Source organism: Macrobrachium nipponense, chromosome 15 (genome assembly GCF_015104395.2).
Source record: "Macrobrachium nipponense isolate FS-2020 chromosome 15, ASM1510439v2, whole genome shotgun sequence".
In the NCBI taxonomy this organism is placed as follows: domain Eukaryota; kingdom Metazoa; phylum Arthropoda; class Malacostraca; order Decapoda; family Palaemonidae; genus Macrobrachium; species Macrobrachium nipponense.
In genome coordinates, this window is record NC_087208.1 from 48,673,774 (window position 1) to 48,692,776 (window position 19,003).

Genomic DNA, 19,003 nt, shown 5'->3' on the forward strand with positions numbered 1-19,003 from the left:
TATTATTTATTTATTCTTTCGTTTACTCGTTAATTTACCAGTTTTACTAACAACTGATCTCCGCTTTTTTGTATTTCCCTTTTACCTTCTGTTACTCCTTTCGAACGAACATCACAGTATTCTTTGAGAGCTTGAGTTTAAGTAAATGGGCCCAGTGGTGTTGTTCTATATGCAGGGGCGTAACTGGTTCCAAAAGTTGTGGGGGGGGCGGAATGGGTTGGGTGGCGAGCGAAGCAGGCCTCCTCATCAGAGGGGATGTGGGGGGCGCTATAGAGCGCCCTCAGAAAATGGTTACAATTTGAGCTCTTTTTAGGGGCACTGTAAGGCCTATAAAGGCAGGTAAACTAAATAATATGAGTGGTTTACCATTAAGCATCTGAATGCAATTATGTGTCATATGTATGGATGCCATGAAATATTTGGTGGACACGCTTACCTCTTAGCACATATAGAAGTGCTTTACTAAACTTCAATACAAATATATATACATATGTAAAATCACGAAAACACTTTTCTTATACATGAAACAAGGCACATTGAATCCCTTGGAACTTTTCTGCCTTTTCTGTAAAAAAAGAAATACGATAGAAAGGAGGTAGGATTTCACCCCTTCCCAGATATACTACAGTAATGCTAATAATAATGATGATAATACTGATAACAATGATGAAAATAATGATAAAAATTAATAATGATGATAATTATGATAATAATTTTCATAATCGAGATAAAGCATTTACAGATACTAATACATATAGGCTACAGCCTACAGGATATATAGTAAAGATGCTATATTTACCTTACATTGAGAGGCATAGTTTCTGCATACATAACTTGGCGATTATACTCATACAGAGCACTAGACATTCATAGAAATTAAAAGTATATAACTGTTCAGCAGGGGGAGGCAATAGCTGCATACAGGCAGCCAATAGGTACATGGGGTTTAGAAGTTGCCAATTGTATTTTGTCGAACCTCATTTGATTCAGCTATAAATTTTCCTTGCTCTGTCTTCGAGAGAGAGAGAGAGAGAGAGAGAGAGAGAGAGAGAGATTTTATAGGTATCCATATATCCCAAAATACAGTTTTCTATAAGAATTATTTCTACCTTCATAGAAAACGTAAAAGTATGTAAATGGTAAACTATGGTAATCTTGTCTCCCTCGCTTGTACATTTCATAAAATCAAATAAAATCACTATAAAGATAAAGATATTTATATTATTATATGACGAAAGAGGTTGCTAGTAATACAAAGATGAATAATGCTTCTTATTAATACTATAAATAAATAAAGGGCAGTAAGTGCTAGGAATACCAAATAAGATTTTTTTTGTCATTTAATGTTTTCTCAAGATTGTAACCCAAAGACATCTATTGAGTGCTATGACAATCTTCGGATGATGTTTGGTTGTTAGAAGACGAAACTATTATATATTGCAAGACCACGAATAAATCCTGCATCGATATATATGATGAATATTATAAAGGAAGTATTATGTATATATCTAAAATTGAATAAGGGGACGTTTTGAAGAACGCAAAATGTTTTCAAGAAAGTGACGAAGTTCGTACTGGTAACAAAACAATGGCTGCTCCTTGTCCGGAGAGGAAGCAGGATTGCCAACATTAGTGGAGGCTTTAACATGCAATTAAAGGCAAAGGACGAAGTAGTCTTTACGAGAATCAATTAATTAGAGGCGTTAAATGATTCTCATACGGATTACTTTGTCATCTTCGATCCAAAAAATGAGAAAATAACGTAGAAGAGGCTGAAAAGGATTTCATTTAAAAGTCTTAAAAGTTGGGATTCATGAGACATCAAGGACTATTCATATCAAACGTCATGAATCCTTTAAATTTTATTTAACATAAATTTTGCCATTTTGGAGATATATTTAATAAAAATCATTGTTTCTGGTCGAAAGTATGTTTCGAGTTTGCTAAATTTCGTGGAAATTCGAAAATTGAGGTTGAAATACGTCGGGTTTTGTTACTCAGAATGACCAACATAACAATTCCAGGATACGATAGGAAATCGAGGAGCAGCCCTGGGAATATGAATAATCATAATGGAATTATATATATTGTGCACAGATGTAACATCCATCAATTTGCTTAAGAATTACACCTAATTTCTCCTGGTGAAAAAGATAAAATTAGTGCATTTGCACTTGGTTACCGTGTGGCCCATATCAGTATCACCATTTTAAGGATTACTATATAATATTAATATAAAGGATATTCTAACTTCATTACAGACCTAGGAGATAATTTAATCTTTATAACCTTCGAGAAACTCGAAAGACAAATAATCGTTCTTTTAGGTCATCAGTTTTACAAAAATCTCGTATATACAGACCACTACCTTTAAGATGAAATACGTTAATTCATGGAAATTTATGCTTTAATGAAATGCGTCATTGCATTAGTTAATAGAACTTACCTAGTGATTGTTTTTTGGAATCATTTAGCCAGGAGAAGACTTAGAAAGAATCACAGTGCTGACACCCTGTAAGTACAACCTGTAACCCTGTAGCCAGCCATACAAACCCTCGAAAAAATTACAAGTACGAACCGAAAAAAATATATAATTTATGTTAGGGTTTTCCGAGCTTATAGCTAAAAATAAGAGTATAAAACCTTCTCAGTATAATGCATCCCCAGTTAAACTACAATTTAGACAATAATAATATGTGGAACAGTCTAATGTTGTTGGTAATTCTAGCTGTTCGTCGGCTAACAATCCAGGGCTGCGAATGTGTTACCAGAAGCCGACATGTGAATTCCCTCGTACAATTCCAAGCATTTGGCTTCAAATACTATTTTGCTAGTCACAAATAGGCATAGATAATTGAATATATACTTTACCTTTTTATGCAGTCAATTTCTATCTCTCCTGACTATCAAAAGCACAACAGTTTCCTGTTTGAGCACCATTGTGCTTCGGCCAGTCAATAGATGGCGTCTTTTCAAATTCAAATTCAAAAATTTTATTGACAATTTACATCAAAAGGGAAGTATAGTGTTCCTATATCTTCCCTTTCCCAATAACACAATTATTCTATTTGAAAATAAAATATGGTTTCCCTTAAATTTTTTAATAAAATCAGTTATTTTATTATTATTAATTATAAAACATTTGTTCATACAGATCTGCAATGGAATCATTTCTGATTCCATCAAATTCTTTGCATTCCATAATGTAATGATACAACTTATGACTTTTGTCTTGTTTAAAAAATTTACAAGGTACATTTTTGTCTTTATTAAATTCCCAATAATACTTATATCCCAATCTAAGTCTCATAACCCAACTTTCAAACAAAGTAGGTCGTTTTCCATAAGTTACATTTGTTCCTTCAGAAATTTTCAAATAATGAAATAAACAACTACTTCCCTTTTCCAGTAATAGCTTAATAGTTAATAGCTCATTTTGATTTCCAACTGATCTTATATGAATTTTAATATTATTAAGACTTATTAATTCAAAAATATCACTTCCATATTTTTCTGCCCCCTGTTTAGCTAACTTATCTGCAATATCATTATAATATATATTTACATGGGAAAGTATCCATATAAATTAACTTTATTATTATTTAAATGAATACTATAAACCAAATTTTACATTTATTTACAACAGATCTATAACGGGGTTCTTTAGCCTTCAATGATTTTAATGCACTTTGGCTGTCTACAAAAATAAAAATATCTTTCCTAATATCAGAAACTGCTTTTAATCCTTCATATATTGCATATAATTCAGAAACAGTGCTGTAATTTGTTCCTTCTATTTTAAAACTTTCTTTTTTTAACACATTTTCCATTTTCATCATAAACACAATTTATAAATCCACATCCAGCTCCATGTTCACTAACCGATCCATCACAATACATATGAACAGAATTAATCTTTTTACATTTATTAATTTTTTCTAAAAGATAATATTTTAATTCAATAGTATCATACTCTCTTTTTATAATCCAGATTTTCTATATCTATATTTATACATTTTAAACTCCAAGGACATAAGGATATTTTTTCTTCAAATAAGTCACATAACTGAGTCAAATTGTACTCCTTCAGATTTTGAAGTAATTTTTTGGTATATACATTTATTTTTGCTTTATCAAATCCATAATATATATTGTGAGAGTACTTTTCACCTCTCCTAATCATTCTCATTACACACATTGTTATTTCTTTTATTCTATCACACACACTGGGCATATTTGTTTCCATTCTCATTACTTCAATACGAGTTGTTTTTGGACAACCCAAGACAACCCTTAATGCCTCATTTTGAATGAGTTCCAATTGCCTTATCTTATTGTTAGGAAACAACGCCAGAAGTGGAGCAGAATAATCAATAATTGACCGGATGGTTGTCAAATATATCATTCTTAACAATGGGATACCAATTCCCTTTCCACAATTTGCCAATACTCTTAAAGGTTTAAGTCTACTAATACACAAATTTTTTACATAGGCTATATGTTCATAATTATATTTAAATCCAATATTAAAACCTAAATATTTATAAGATTGTACCTTTTGCAAGATTATTCATAACTAAATCTGTTTTACGTTCTATTCTTGACTGATATTTACTTTTATTAATATTAATTATTAAACCAGAATTAATACATAACTCTTGAATCTGATTAACTATATTTTGCATAGTAGAAAAGTTATGAACACTAAATAACAATATAATCAGCATAAATAATATTTTGTACATCATTTCCAAAATTAAACCTTGCAATTCTATCCATTAAGACATTAAATAGTATAGGACTTAACACACCCCCTTGAGGAGTACCTAAGCTTATATCAAAAACATCAGATTCAACCCCCTGGAAAATCACTTTACCTTTTCTGTCAGACAAATAGTCTTTTATCCACTTTAACAAATTTCCTGATATTCCTTTATTAACTAATTCTTCCAATATAATGTTTTTATTTGCTTTATCAAAAGCATTCTGTAAATCTACAAACAACCTATAGTTAGATTTATTGTTACCTAATACCTTTATAATACAGTCAGCAGTCGATTTACCTTTAATAAAACCATATAAATTTTCTGAGAATAAACCTTCAATTTTATAATCTAACCTGTTTCGTATTACCCTTTCCATCACTTTGCAAAAGCAAGAGGTCAGTGAAACTGGTCTAAAACCCCCATTATTCTTTCTAATTGGAATAATAATAGCAGTTTTCCAAGACCTTGGCAATCTCCCATTGGTATATGACAAATTAAACAAGTCAACAATAGGGCTATTTTTTAACATCACAAGGCAATTCAAAATATCATATGGAACTCAGTCTTCACCTGGTGCTGTAGATTTTCCTGTATTTAATGCATATAAGATTTCATCCCTATTTATGGGAATACAAGTATCATCCTCAACATTTCCTTGACTTTCAAAAATATCTTTCCAAAAATGTTCTCTATTTTTTAAGTAATTCCTCATACCCAGCGGCAGACTATCAAAGCTTGCAATATATTCCCACTTTTCTTTTAACCTTCTTACTTCATCTATTGGATTTGGGTGTACAAAGGTTTTCTTTTTAATTCCTCTAATTTTATTAACATTATCCCAAATCATAGACAAATTTTTTGATTTGAATAAATTACTTAAGTGTTCATTCCAATACTTTCCTCTTGCCACCTTTCTAATTTCTGTATATAAAGTTGCAACATTTTCCAAAGTTTCTTTGATTACTGAAGTTGGATTTTTTAACCATAGATTATGACCCTTTTTTAAAACATTTTTCCATTCAATAACCAATTTATCTTTACAATAATCAGGTATATGTGACTTACCCTTTGCTTTTTGTTTTACAATATTAAAAAATTCATCTATAGTTCTTAAAAAATCTTCATAGAATTCATTTTCATCAGTTACCTCCAATAACCTATATACCTCATACCCATTTTCAATATACTTTATAACTTTTTTCTTGTGAGTTTCATTTTTAAATCTATACCTTTTTCTCTGAAAAGCAGTTTCAATTTTACTTAATTTTAAATTTACACCTATAGCAATATGATCACTAAGTAACTCATTAATTACAGTGTACTCACCAACAACTTCCCCCATATCATATATAAGTGCATAATCTAATCTCCCAACCCTAATATGAGTGGGATCTTTATTACCTAATAATTCAAACTTATCATTTGTTTCCGTCAAATATTTCAAAGTCTTACCATTATTATTATTTGTTCCATTAATACTACCAAAAAATTCATGTCTTGCATTTACACTCATTATAATAATTTTATCTCTATCACTTAATATTTTGTCATATAAATCCTCAGTTTGGAGTCCATTAACATGAATATACGCGTTAATTATAAAAAAATAACCATTTTTAATATTAATTTTAACTACTACATATTCTATATCATTTATTCTTTCAGCAACAATTAATTCTGCTGGTATATTATTCTTAACAAAAATTATCAAACCTCTAGTGTTTTTTGTAGCATCAGCAAGCAATTCAATTTTTTTATAACCTTTTAATAATTCCGCATTATTATATTCACGAATTAATAATATCAATTTCATTAACCCAAACATAAGAATGCAAATCATTTATTCTACAATTTACACTATTAATATTCCATGAAATTAATTTTATGATATTACTTTCTGGATTTATTATCTAATTTATGCTTAAGGCCTTCCGCATATCGTAACAAAGACTTCATTAAGTTACCATTTGGTTTCTTTCCATTGGTAGTCAACATATTCAAAACTACCATCATTTCCTTCGTTGTACTAGTCTTTATTTCATTACAATTGACTTCACCGCCATTTTTGCCGTTTTTTGAATCTAGTGACACATGACTTATCTCTCTTTCCTTCTATCATCAAATTATTAGCCAGACTATTCTCTCTCTTACCTTCTATCAACAAATTATTAACCTTATCACTTAACTCTCCTACAGCTTTTATGACAGATTCCAGCTCTTCCTTGAAATCAGCTAAAACTTTCATTATTTTCCCAGTTTCCTCTTCCTTCTCCTTAAGAACATTCAACGACACCTCTCGTGGTTTTGTAGCTTCTTTGTCTTCATTTCTCTTACAAGAGAAAAACGGTCGTTTAGGACACTCCCAGGCACTTGCGTTATGACTTCCACCGCAATTACAGCATTTTCTTTCAACAGTAATAGTTTCTTTAAATTTCTGTACACACTCCCTAGAATCATGTTTATTACTGCAAAATCTGCAGCGATTGTCATTTAAACACTGATAAGCTTTATGTCCCCACAAACTGCACTTATAACAAATTATCAGAGCTTCTTTGTACACTTCTAATCTTCTATATCCAAGTCCTGGTAAGAAGAATCTCTCGGGCGGCTCTGTTCCAATGAATAATCCAACCAGCTGATTTTTTTCTTCCTTCTTTCCTTTTACCATTACTGTCCTTCGGCGAATCCAACGGAAAACACCAGTATCCATCACATCCTCTGGATCTAGCAGAGTAGGATATCCAAACAGTATAACTTTTGTCATCTTTTCAAAAACTGGCTTAATCATAACAACACCATCAAAACCAGTCGTTGACAAATAGTCCACTGCCTTCTGATCCGTAACAGTTACATAAGGCCTATTTTTCCCATTCTTGAAAAGCGCCTCCATTTCCTTGTGAGCTTTTAGCTAGTTTAACCGTCCATAATATCTTCTCCGAGTAATTCAAACCTGCATCAGTAGGAAATTGAAGTACTATCCTGTCACTTTGAGTTCTCACTGCATTTGAAGCTTTCGGCATAGCCCCTTCAAATTGCTTTAATTTTTTGCCTTCCATCAGCCGTGTCTTCTTTATCCTTTTTTTGTTAACGTACACCTCATATCCATCCTCTGACGTTGTTGACATATTTAAATCTTATTTAAGTATTTCTGCTTCACATGTTGATTGAACTGAAGTTTTATCTTCAAAATACCCGTCCGGTGCACTACTCAGCGAAGTACGTCCTGCCATGGCTACAACTCGAACGTCACCTCGATGGCGTCTGTATTCCACAACTTGGGACAGAACAAGGCACCGGCATTTTAATTGGGAAGTGATAGTTTCCGAACTATCAAATGGTCTATCGTGGGAGGTTCGCCCTTTTTTTATTTTGAAAATAATTAATATATATACCAATGAAAATGAGTCTATCAGACGTTTCATGGAATATATTGCGTTCGTGAAAGCTACTTGAGATATATTGCTCGTAAGTTCAAGCTTGCAATGTCAGTAATTCGAGTTTGAATGGCTGTATTAACGTTTATCAGACTATCTATAATGTTTAAGGAATTTTCAGATATATGTTGGTAGGCAGTAGAATACTGCCTACCAAATATACCGTTTTTTTGTTGTTGTTCTTTTCGAGTGATGTCACATGATGATACTACTTATACCACTACTTATATAATAATAATAATAATAAAATATAATAATAATAATAATAATAATAATAATAATAATAATAATAATAATATAATAATAATAATAATAATAATAATAATAATAATAATAATAATGAAGGAAGTGTAGGGGCACAAAAGACCAGCTCCTGATAGACAAAATGGTAATGAAGAACAGTAGGAGAAGGAAAACCAACCTAAGCATGGCATGGATAGACTATAAGAAAGCCTTCGACATGATACCACACACATGGCTAATAGAATGCCTGAAAATATATGGGGCAGAGGAAAATACCATCAGCTTCCTCAAAAATACAATGCGCAACTGGAATACAATACTTACAAGCTCTGGAATAAGACTAGCAGAGGTTAATATCAGGAGAGGGATCTTCCAGGGCGACTCACTGTCCCCACTACTCTTCGTAGTAGCCATGATTCCCATGACAAAAGTACTACAGAAGATGGATGCCGGGTACCAACTCAAGAAAAGAGGCAACAGAATCAACCATCTGATGTTCATGGACGACATCAAGCTGTATGGTAAGAGCATCAAGGAAATAGACACCCTAATCCAGACTGTAAGGATTGTATCTGGGGACATCAGGATGGAGTTTGGAACAGAAAAATGCGCCTTAGTCAACATACAAAAAGGCAAAGTAACGAGAACTGAAGGGATAAAGCTACCAGATGGGAGTAACATCAAACACATAGATGAGACAGGATACAAATACCTGGGAATAATGGAAGGAGGCGATATAAAACACCAAGAGATGAAGGACACGATCAGCAAAGAATATATGCAGAGACTCAAGGCGATACTCAAGTCAAAACTCAACGCCGGAAAATATGATAAAAAGCCATAAACATGGGCAGTTGCCAGTAATCAGATACAGCGCAGGAATAGTGGAATGGACGAAGGCAGAACTCCGCACCATAGATCAGAAAACCAGGAAACATATGACAATACACAAAGCACTACACCCAAGAGCAAATACGGACAGACTATACATAACACGAAAGGAAGGAGGCAGAGGACTACTAAGCATAGAGGACTGCGTCAACATCGAAAACAGAGCACTGGGTCAATATCTGAAAACCAGTGAAGACGAGTGGCTAAAGAGTGCATGGGAAGAAGGACTAATAAAAGTAGACGAAGACCCAGAAATATACAGAGACAGGAGAAAGACAGACAGAACAGAGGACTGGCACAACAAACCAATGCACGGACAATACATGAGACAGACTAAAGAACTAGCCAGCGATGATAATTGGCAATGGCTACAGAGGGGAGAGCTAAAGAAGGAAACTGAAGGAATGATAACAGCGGCACAAGATCAGGCCCTAAGAACCAGATATGTTCAAAGAACGATAGATGGAAATAACATCTCTCCCATATGTAGGAAGTGCAATACGAAAAATGAAACCATAAACCACATAGCAAGTGAATGCCCGGCACTTGCATAGAACCAGTACAAAAAGAGGCATGATTCAGTGGCAAAAGCCCTCCACTGGAGCCTGTGCAAGAAACATCAGCTACCTTGCAGTAATAAGTGGTACGAGCACCAACCTGAAGGAGTGATAGAAAACGATCAGGCAAAGATCCTCTGGGACTATGGTATCAGAACGGATAGGGTGATACGTGCAAACAGACCAGACGTGACGTTGATTGACAAAGTCAAGAAGAAAGTATCACTCATTGATGTCGCAATACCATGGGACACCAGAGTTGAAGAGAAAGAGAGGGAAAAAATGGATAAGTATCAAGATCTGAAAATAGAAATAAGAAGGATATGGGATATGCCAGTGGAAATCGTACCCATAATCATAGGAGCACTAGGCACGATCCCAAGATCATTGAAAAGGAATCTAGAAAAACTAGAGGCTGAAGTAGCTCCAGGACTCATGCAAAAGAGTGTGATCCTAGAAACGGCACACATAGTAAGAAAAGTGATGGACTCCTAAGGAGGCAGGATGCAACCCGGAACCCCACACTATAAATACCACCCAGTCGAATTGGAGGACTGTGATAGAGCAAAAAAAATAAATAAATAAATAAATAAAATAAATAATAATAATAATAATAATGAAAAGAGCTTAGTCCTCTCCCAGTTTGGAGTTGCAAGATTCTGTTGACATCTTTTGTCTAAGATTACATCTGCAATGGGTTTGTGATGCTGCTCCTTTTTCAAGATCATTTCAGGCGAAAAAGAAAGCAATTAGTATACTGAGGTTTATTAGGCAATAGTAATTTCATTAGAACAAAAGTGTTGATAACATGATTTTTCATATAAAGGAATTGGTCAGGTTGCAAACACTGATCGCAGATCTGAAGCCCAGAATTGCTTCAGATGTTCTGACAGCTTATGTTTGTGACGACTTTAACTCGTCCTAACATTGTGAATTTTACTTATAATGCTACTTTTGAATATACCAGAATAAGGCACATGTATTCCGTTCTCCATTGACACCAGAATGAGTGTCATAGCTTGAATAATACCTTCGTAGACAACGTACAAAGTCGAATTAAATTCGCCGTCGAAGAATGCTATGGCGCCTACAAAATGAAATAAATCACCAAATGGAAACCAATAGGTAGCACAGAAGTGGATGCTGCTGCCCATACATCCATACTACATAATATCAACAAAATCTTTCCATTTCGTACAAATCATAAATGAGCATGGAGGATATATCCCAACGCCAGAGTTTATAGCTCATTCTTGCCAACGTGCCTTACGTACCATCTCACGTCCTTGTGGGAAGATATAAAAGTAGGATAGATAGAAGGATAAAAAAAAGGATATGAAGGTCGAATACAAGAGGATATAAGAGGATATAAAAGTGGGATATAAAATGAGAATAAAAGAGGATATAATGGTAGAATATAAAAAATAGGATATAAAAGGAAGATATAAAAGTAGGATATAAAATGAGGATGAAAGATGATATAAAGGCAGGATATAAAAAGGAGGATAAAAGAGGATATAAAACGACGATATAAAAGACATGCAAGAAGGTAGGATACAAAGGAAGGACATTGTCATGGTAATCGCTCTATAGCAAGGAAATGAAAATGCATTTTCTTCAAGTAGGTCTGCAGCAAGGAGGCATTCGCGCACGTGTTGGAGGTGCCTGTTCTCATGATGGTTCGAGAATCCCCAGGTGTGTCACAGAAACTCAACAGGTGCCGACGTGTCGTCAGAACACACCGCGAAAAATGATGCAATATTTCTTCAAGATCCTTCTAAGACGTTCCTGTTATCTCGGCAGCCTGTGACGTTCGCTGGTAGGCCCCGCCCCCAGGTCGCCGTATATATACGACTGACGAAATAGGAGAGATCAGATCATCAGTTAGAGACCAGCAGAGAGCAGAGATCAGAGCAGAGATCATCAGAGAGAGAGATAAGAGAAGAAGGAACAGACGAAGGATAAGAGAGTTTGATCTGAATCTGGTCAAGTCGTCGTCAGGGAGTGGACGACCGAGATATTTTGACATTGAGCAAGCCTTCAGAGAAGAAACGTTCTACAAGAGGTTTCGGAGAGTTCCTGCCTTCAAGTCTCAAGAATAGACATTTTTCTCTGCAATACAGAGTCAAGAAGACGTCTGAAATTACAGTTCGCCTTTTGCGAAACCACCGCTTCGAGCATTGATTTCCGACAGCTGCAAAACTGTCCAGCAAGTATTTTCATTGCCTCACTGTTTCCCCAGTTCGCGCATTGTAAGATTTTACTTTTGTTATGTAAATAGGAGAAATCATTCTGCATTTATCTTTGTTAGTAAGCTGGTAAATAAATCTTTGTTCTGTTAGTGTTTCTTACTATATTCGTATCCCCAGTTTCAACTGTTGGTGTTGAATCCTATTTGTTCATTATAATATCAAACCTGTGGCAGGCCTCGGTCTGTAACTGACATAAAAAGAGGACATACGGGGAGTATATAAAAGGAAGGACATAAAAGCAGGATATAAAAGGATATAAAAATAGCACAGAAATGCTATAAAGAGGCTGTTCACCATAAAAGCTTCATCGCGACTTCTCTTTTGCAGTCGGGAATTTGAACCAATTTAAAAAAAGAAAAATATTGTTAGTGAATTTCTCTTTATTCAGTACAAGAAATTGAATTCATTCATATAAATAATAATGTATAAGTACAATGAAAACAGTCCAATGTCTCGTTTGTTATTGCAATGATGGCGAAGGAATTTGCAACTGCATTAATGAACAATGCAAGTATGATGAACAGATTCGATTTTTAATGATTAAGAACAAATCACAGACGCATTATTTCGCATGGAAAATCAATAAAATATAATGAACCATACCTTCATTTTTCTCCGACTGAAAAACATTATAGGCCCAGATAATTACACATTTAAACCATTGTACATTCTTCATTTATAAACACACACAAAACACTCGTGCCTGGGCATCTGTGTAGCCTGTGACACAGCCTCATATTGAAGCATTTGTCATTCGGCCCAAATATCTTCCGTCTGTCTTGAACAGTCTGCAACTTCTGTCTGTCAGTCTGTCTAGTATCCTCTCCGAGAGAGAGAGAGAGAGAGAGAGAGAGAGAGAGAGAGAGAGAGAGAGAGAGAGAGAGAGAGGAAGTAAAGAAAAGAATGAAAAACGTCATTCATACGAATATGCAAGTCAGCGATAAAGATACGTTAAATGATGAACCGTAAGTAATTTAGAGAGAGAGAGAGAGAGAGGGAGAGAGAGAGAGAGAGAGAGAGAGAGAGAGAGAGAGAGACTGCTGACAGTTTACGAAGGAGCTAAGGTTGTTTTAATACCATTTTATCTTTGCACATTGTCCATCTCGCTAAGTTTGGACATCTTAATTATAAACTTGTTATACTATATGAAAGATACCAATTGATGAGAAAGTATGCCACGGTTTTCTAAGTAAGAATGATAATACACCTGATCAAGATGACTGATATGGCGGTTACCTGGCGTCACAGAACAACTGAGAATTGATGGCAGCTTTTTCTGAAGGCATCTAGCTTGACACTCCTCCTTCTATACCAAGTGCTGAATGAGAACTGAAGACGAGAGAGAGAGAGAGAGAGAGAGAGAGAGATTGCTGTAACGTTCATAACAATGAAAATCATCTTATATGATACAGTTATTCCTTAACTCGACAAATCTAATATAAGAAAGCATTATGAGATATATTTAGTAAATATGTAATGTCTGTAGATAATGTTGAAACTCTTAGATGATATGAAGGTATTGCAAGAGAACATCTTGATATGACCGCAGGAAACAGGATATACGTACAAGTAACAAGTCGATGATAGGAAGGTTATAACGTGCGCTGAGAAGACTATATAAACTGAATGCCGTAGATATAATAATAATAACAATAATAATAATAATAATAATAATAATAATAATGATAATAACGAGGGGACCTAGGTTCGAGCTTCTAAAGAACGGTACGTCACATCCCTGGGATCAGGACCTAAACTCGTGACCCTCTCTTATATTCCCTTCGTTTTTGAAGGTATGAGTATGTCTACTCTTGCAAAAGTTTGGGGTTTTGGGCCTCGTTCGGACCCACTATTTGTTTAACCAAACCGAAGAGGGTTGCTGAAAGTTTCTAGAACATTTTTATTTCCACGAACACAAAATTGAAAAGGAAATGACATTCTGTTAGAGCAGATAATCCACTGAAGAGAAAGAATTGCGCTCAGTTATTATTATTATTATAATTTTGTATTTTTTTTTTATTTTTGCTCTTTCACAGTCCTCCAATTCGACTGGGTGGTATTTATAGTGTGGGGTTCCGGGTTGCATCCTGCCTCCTTAGGAGTCCATCACTTTTCTTACTATGTGCGCCGTTTCTAGGATCACACTCTTCTGCATGAGTCCTGGAACTACTTCAGCCTCTAGTTTTTCTAGATTATTATTTAAAAATGACTGCTGCTTCAGCACTATTAATCTTATAGAGAGTCTTCTCTATCTTTCTGATGACGGTTTTCTCATTGTTGCTTAGACTGGCGTGCAACGCACCAAAGGGCATGGTAAAATTCGGTTGAGTCATTTGGTTTATTATTGCTTATACAACTCTCTCTCTCTCTCTCTCTCTCTGTCTCTCTCTCTCTCTCTCTCTCTCTCTCTCTCTCTCTCTCTCTCCAGCGCGACTTTTCTTCCTGATCCACAGGACATTATCAAGCGATGACTGCTAGGGACTGAATTCCAGTTGTTGTTGTTGTTTTTGATTAAGCTGACCTTGTGTCAGCACGGGCTCTTGCTCACAGAGCAGCCCATAATTCAGGATGGTGAGAAAGTGGTAATGGTAGGATATGGTCCTTTATTTGGTGATAATGCATGAGTTGATGAGTGTGATATTGGAAAGAAACATTTGATGGGTAAGGTTGTCCAACCTTTTTAAACCATAAGGTGCCCTTCAGTGGTAGGAAAAGTGCAATAGTAGGGAGTGTTGGCAAGTCAGAGAGGCCAACAGATGGGAAGAAGGAAAGGTATAAGTCTGAGAAAAAGATTGCTAATTAGTTAGCTTGTGAGGTCCGTAAACATTTCCTTATTCCATTCCTATTTCGAGTGGGAGGTAGTGTGTGTTGATGTTGCGTGAGGCTGAAAGGATTGCTGTGCATGAGGTGAGGGAGTGATGAAAGATGCCAGAGTGGGGGTTTTGCTTCTGGATGTTGGGTGATGAAGGTTGATGTTGGCGAGTCTTTGTGTCAGTCATGCACTGGGTGGATGTTTTTTTGTTCTGTGTTTTATGGTTTGTATGTGAATGGATAGAGGTGTTGGGAGGTGTGAGGTGTCTTGACTGATGACACCGAGTTTTGCTATTCAGGACAGTGTCTTGCACCTACCTTGGTGGTGGGTAGGAGCATAGGAAGCCTGCAAGCTGTTGGGTGTTGTTTAGGATATGTCTTGTTATTTGAGTGACTGATTGTTCGTTTCCTTCATGACTTTGTCTTAGTTGTTGTGTTTCTGGGCAGTGTAATATATAGTGTTCCAGTGGTTCTTCTGTATTTGTTTCGCAGTATTTACTTGGTTTAGGGTTGCTTTCTATTCTTTGCCATGTGCATTGGTATCCGAACCTTAGCCGATGTATTATTACCGCTAGTGCTCGTGCCATGTTCTTCGGTATGCTGTGTGGTTGGAGTTGTGTGGTGTCTACATACCATTTTGCAGTCCTGGAACCTCCGAAGATGGCTCTCCTGATTCTGCTTTCCTATTGTGTTTGGCAGTATGCTGCCACTATGCTTTTTAGTTGGGTTAGTGAGTGGTTGAATTTGATGTTGACATTGTTTATGTGTAGCCCGCTTTTTGCCAGGGAATCTGCTTCCTCATTTCCTTGTATTCCTACATGGCTCGGGATTCAGTTAAGAGTTATTTGTCTGTTTCTGTTTTGGTGGATTTTTGCCAGTGCCCAAATGCTCGTTAGGAGTTTGATGTTTTCTTTCGCTTTGCCTTTTGTGATGGCTTGTATTGCTCCTTTCGAGTCAGTGTGTATTGTAGTGTTACCCAGTCTGTGTTGGGAGTCTTCCAGTGCTTTGACGATGGCTATGAGCTCTGTCTGTAGTGTGGAGGCATTGTTGGAGAGCCTCCAGCTCCCTTTGAGTGTTGTTGAGTAGACTCATGCTGCTGCCGCTGGGACGCTGAGGTCTACTGATCCATCTGTAAAGTATATGTTTCTGGCAGTTGTCAACTGTATTGCTTCTTGTGCTGCTTGCTTTAGCTGTTGGGTGGTGCATGCTTCCTTGCTTGCTGGAAGAATTGTGTAGTTTGTGTTAAAGGGTTCTGGTTCCCAGGGTGCCGGTTCTGTGTATTCACTGAAGGGGGTGTCTTCCCTGATGGCTGCAGCATGATTTTGCATGCCTACTCTTCTCAGTGTATCTAGAAGGTTGCCAGCATATGTTTTGGGAGGGTCTAGCTCTTCATGGAGATTAATGTATTTCCTGATCTCCTTTTTGAGTGGACAGTCTCTGTCATTTTCTAAGGTTTTTAGCAGGATGGATGTGTTTCTCTGATCTATCCTATGAGTCAGAGATTGTAGTTTTGTTTCATGTCTCAGGATGCATAGGTTGGTCCACATTGGTGCTCCTGTAATGAGTCTTAAGGCGTTGTTTTGGATTACTTCAAAACTTTTTTGTTCAGTACTTGTGAGATTGGTGAGGACTGGTGCGGCATACTCTACTGTTGATCTTATCGGCTGTATGTAGAAAATTCTGAGGGCATGGTATATGGTTCCCTGCCTTAGCGAGGTGATTCTTTTCATGGCGTTTTGTCTGCATTTGATTTTTTGCTTAAGTGTTTCTATTTCTTTGCGTGGTGAGAGTTGTATGTTGATGTTGACTCCTAAGTACATGAAGTTGTCTACCCATTCGATGGGTTCCTCCATGAGTTGTATTGGGTTCAGGTCTGTATTGTATTTGATTGCCATTGCCTTGGTTTTTGCTGCATTGATTTTTAGTCCTAGGACTATGCATTTGTTTTCAATCTGTGTTATCGCGATTTGCATGTTTTGGTGGGCTCTATGCCTGTCTGTGCTGACCAAGCACACATCATCTGCATATATGAATATTTAAATTCCATTTGGCAAGTTGCTGTTGGCTAATTTCTCCATTAGCATGTTGAAGAGGAAGGGGCTGAGTATTCCTCCTTGAGGTGTTCCATTTTCCAGATTGAGGAATTCGAAGGTTGCTCCTTGAAAGATAACTCTGGCTTGTCTGTCTTGCATGTATCCTTTGGCCCATGCTAGAAGGTTGCCTTTAACTGCTTTGTCGGCTAAGGCTGCCAGGATGGCAGCCGCACTGGCAAGTTCGTAGGCTTTTTCTAGATCGAGAAATACTACGATTGCTTTCTTGTTATTTATTGTGGCCATCACATCTGCTAGACATTCCTGTGTGCCTATCCCCTCTTTGTAGGCATATAAGCAGTGGTGTAAGGGTCCCGTTTTCCACAGCAATCTGTTTAACACCATTCTCTCTGCCGTCTTTTCTGTGCAGCTGATGAGAGAAATGGGTCTGTAGGAGTTGGGCTCCTTTGGTTTGGGAATTGGTTGTGTGTTTTGCTGATTCCATTGTGTGGGTCTGATCTGCTCTGTGTATGTTCTGTTTATTATGTGGAGATGCACTGTTTTTTCTGCAGTTCCCATGTTTTTTAACATGCTGTATGTAATCATGTCTGCTCCTGGCGCTGTGTCTGTTCCCTTTTGGAGGGCTTTGTCAAGTTCTTTCATTGTGAATGGTGTGTCCGTGTCATCAGAATTGTTGCAGGCTGTATTGACGATTCTTCATCTTTCAGGATTAGGTGCCACTTGCCTTTCTCGTGTGGCTGGTGGTAGGTGAATTGATTTGGTCCTATCCGCAAAGTTTTGTGCTAGTCTGTTTGCTTCAGCTTGAGGGTTGGGATGGTGTGCCTGTGTTGGCCTGGTCTTTCCTGATACTTTGTTGAACCACTTGAACATCTTCGCAATGGTCGTCAGTTGAGTGGTTTCTCAGCACCATTTTAGCCAGGTTTCCTGCCTAACCTCCTTAGCAGTTTGGACTGCGTGGTTTACGACTTCTCTTAAGATAGTGTGCAACTTATCGGTGGGGTTTCTTCTGAATATTTTCCTTATTCTGTTTACTCTTGAGGTCATTTCTTTGATTCTAGAGTTGTAGTACCAACTGTCCTTGTGTGGGGTTGCATTTGTTCTAAAGGCTTTCTTTGGCATGGAGATGTTTGCTGCATTGTGCAGGCTCTCTACAAAATCCTGTTGGAGTGTGTTTATGTTAAGGGCTGGATTTTGAATGTACTGTGTTGCCCATGTGTTCATGTGGTTTTGAAATGTTGGTCAGTTTGCTAGGTCCGGTCTCCATCATGCCGGATCGGGTGGTGGTGGGAGAATTTTCATTATCTTTAGTTTTGTTTTGGTTGCAAAGTGATCACTGGTTAGTGTTGGGTGCACTCTCCATGTGCAGTCTTCTTTTAGGTTTCCAGTTATGAAGCTTAAGTCTAGCCTGCCACCTTGTAGGTGTGTTGCTTCACTTGTGCCATTTAGTAGTGCAACGTCAGGAAATTCTTCCATTAAGATGTGTATGTGTCTGCCTGCTGCATTTGTGTGTTGTCTCAAGTGTAAGCATGGGTGGTGTGCATTGAAATCTCCTGCAAAGAAGGTGTTTTCTCTGGAGGCTGCACTGAAGAGGTTCTCTCCTTCAAAGATTTTATCATGCCCTTTGTAGATATTGTGTATGGTGAGTGACGTGTTTGCTAGTCTTATGAGGACACTTAGTGTCTCAATCCCATCACCACAGTATATGTTTCTTATTTTTTTAGAGGGAATTGTTGCTCTTGTTAGGGTGATCAGCCCTCTGTTTGCATCTGTGGAGTTTTATAAACTGTGTACCCTTTGAGTGTGAAGTTGTTGTTTTCCCTAATTAGTGTTTCCTGTAGCAGGATGACGTCGTGTCTTTCTGAGAGTACTTTGGATTGTAGTATGGCATATTTTGTGTTGGCACTATTTATATTCCATTGTAATATTTTTAGGCTGGTGTATGATGAAATGTCTTCAGTGTTCTGGGGGCGTGTTTGATGTTGATTGTGTTCTTCCATC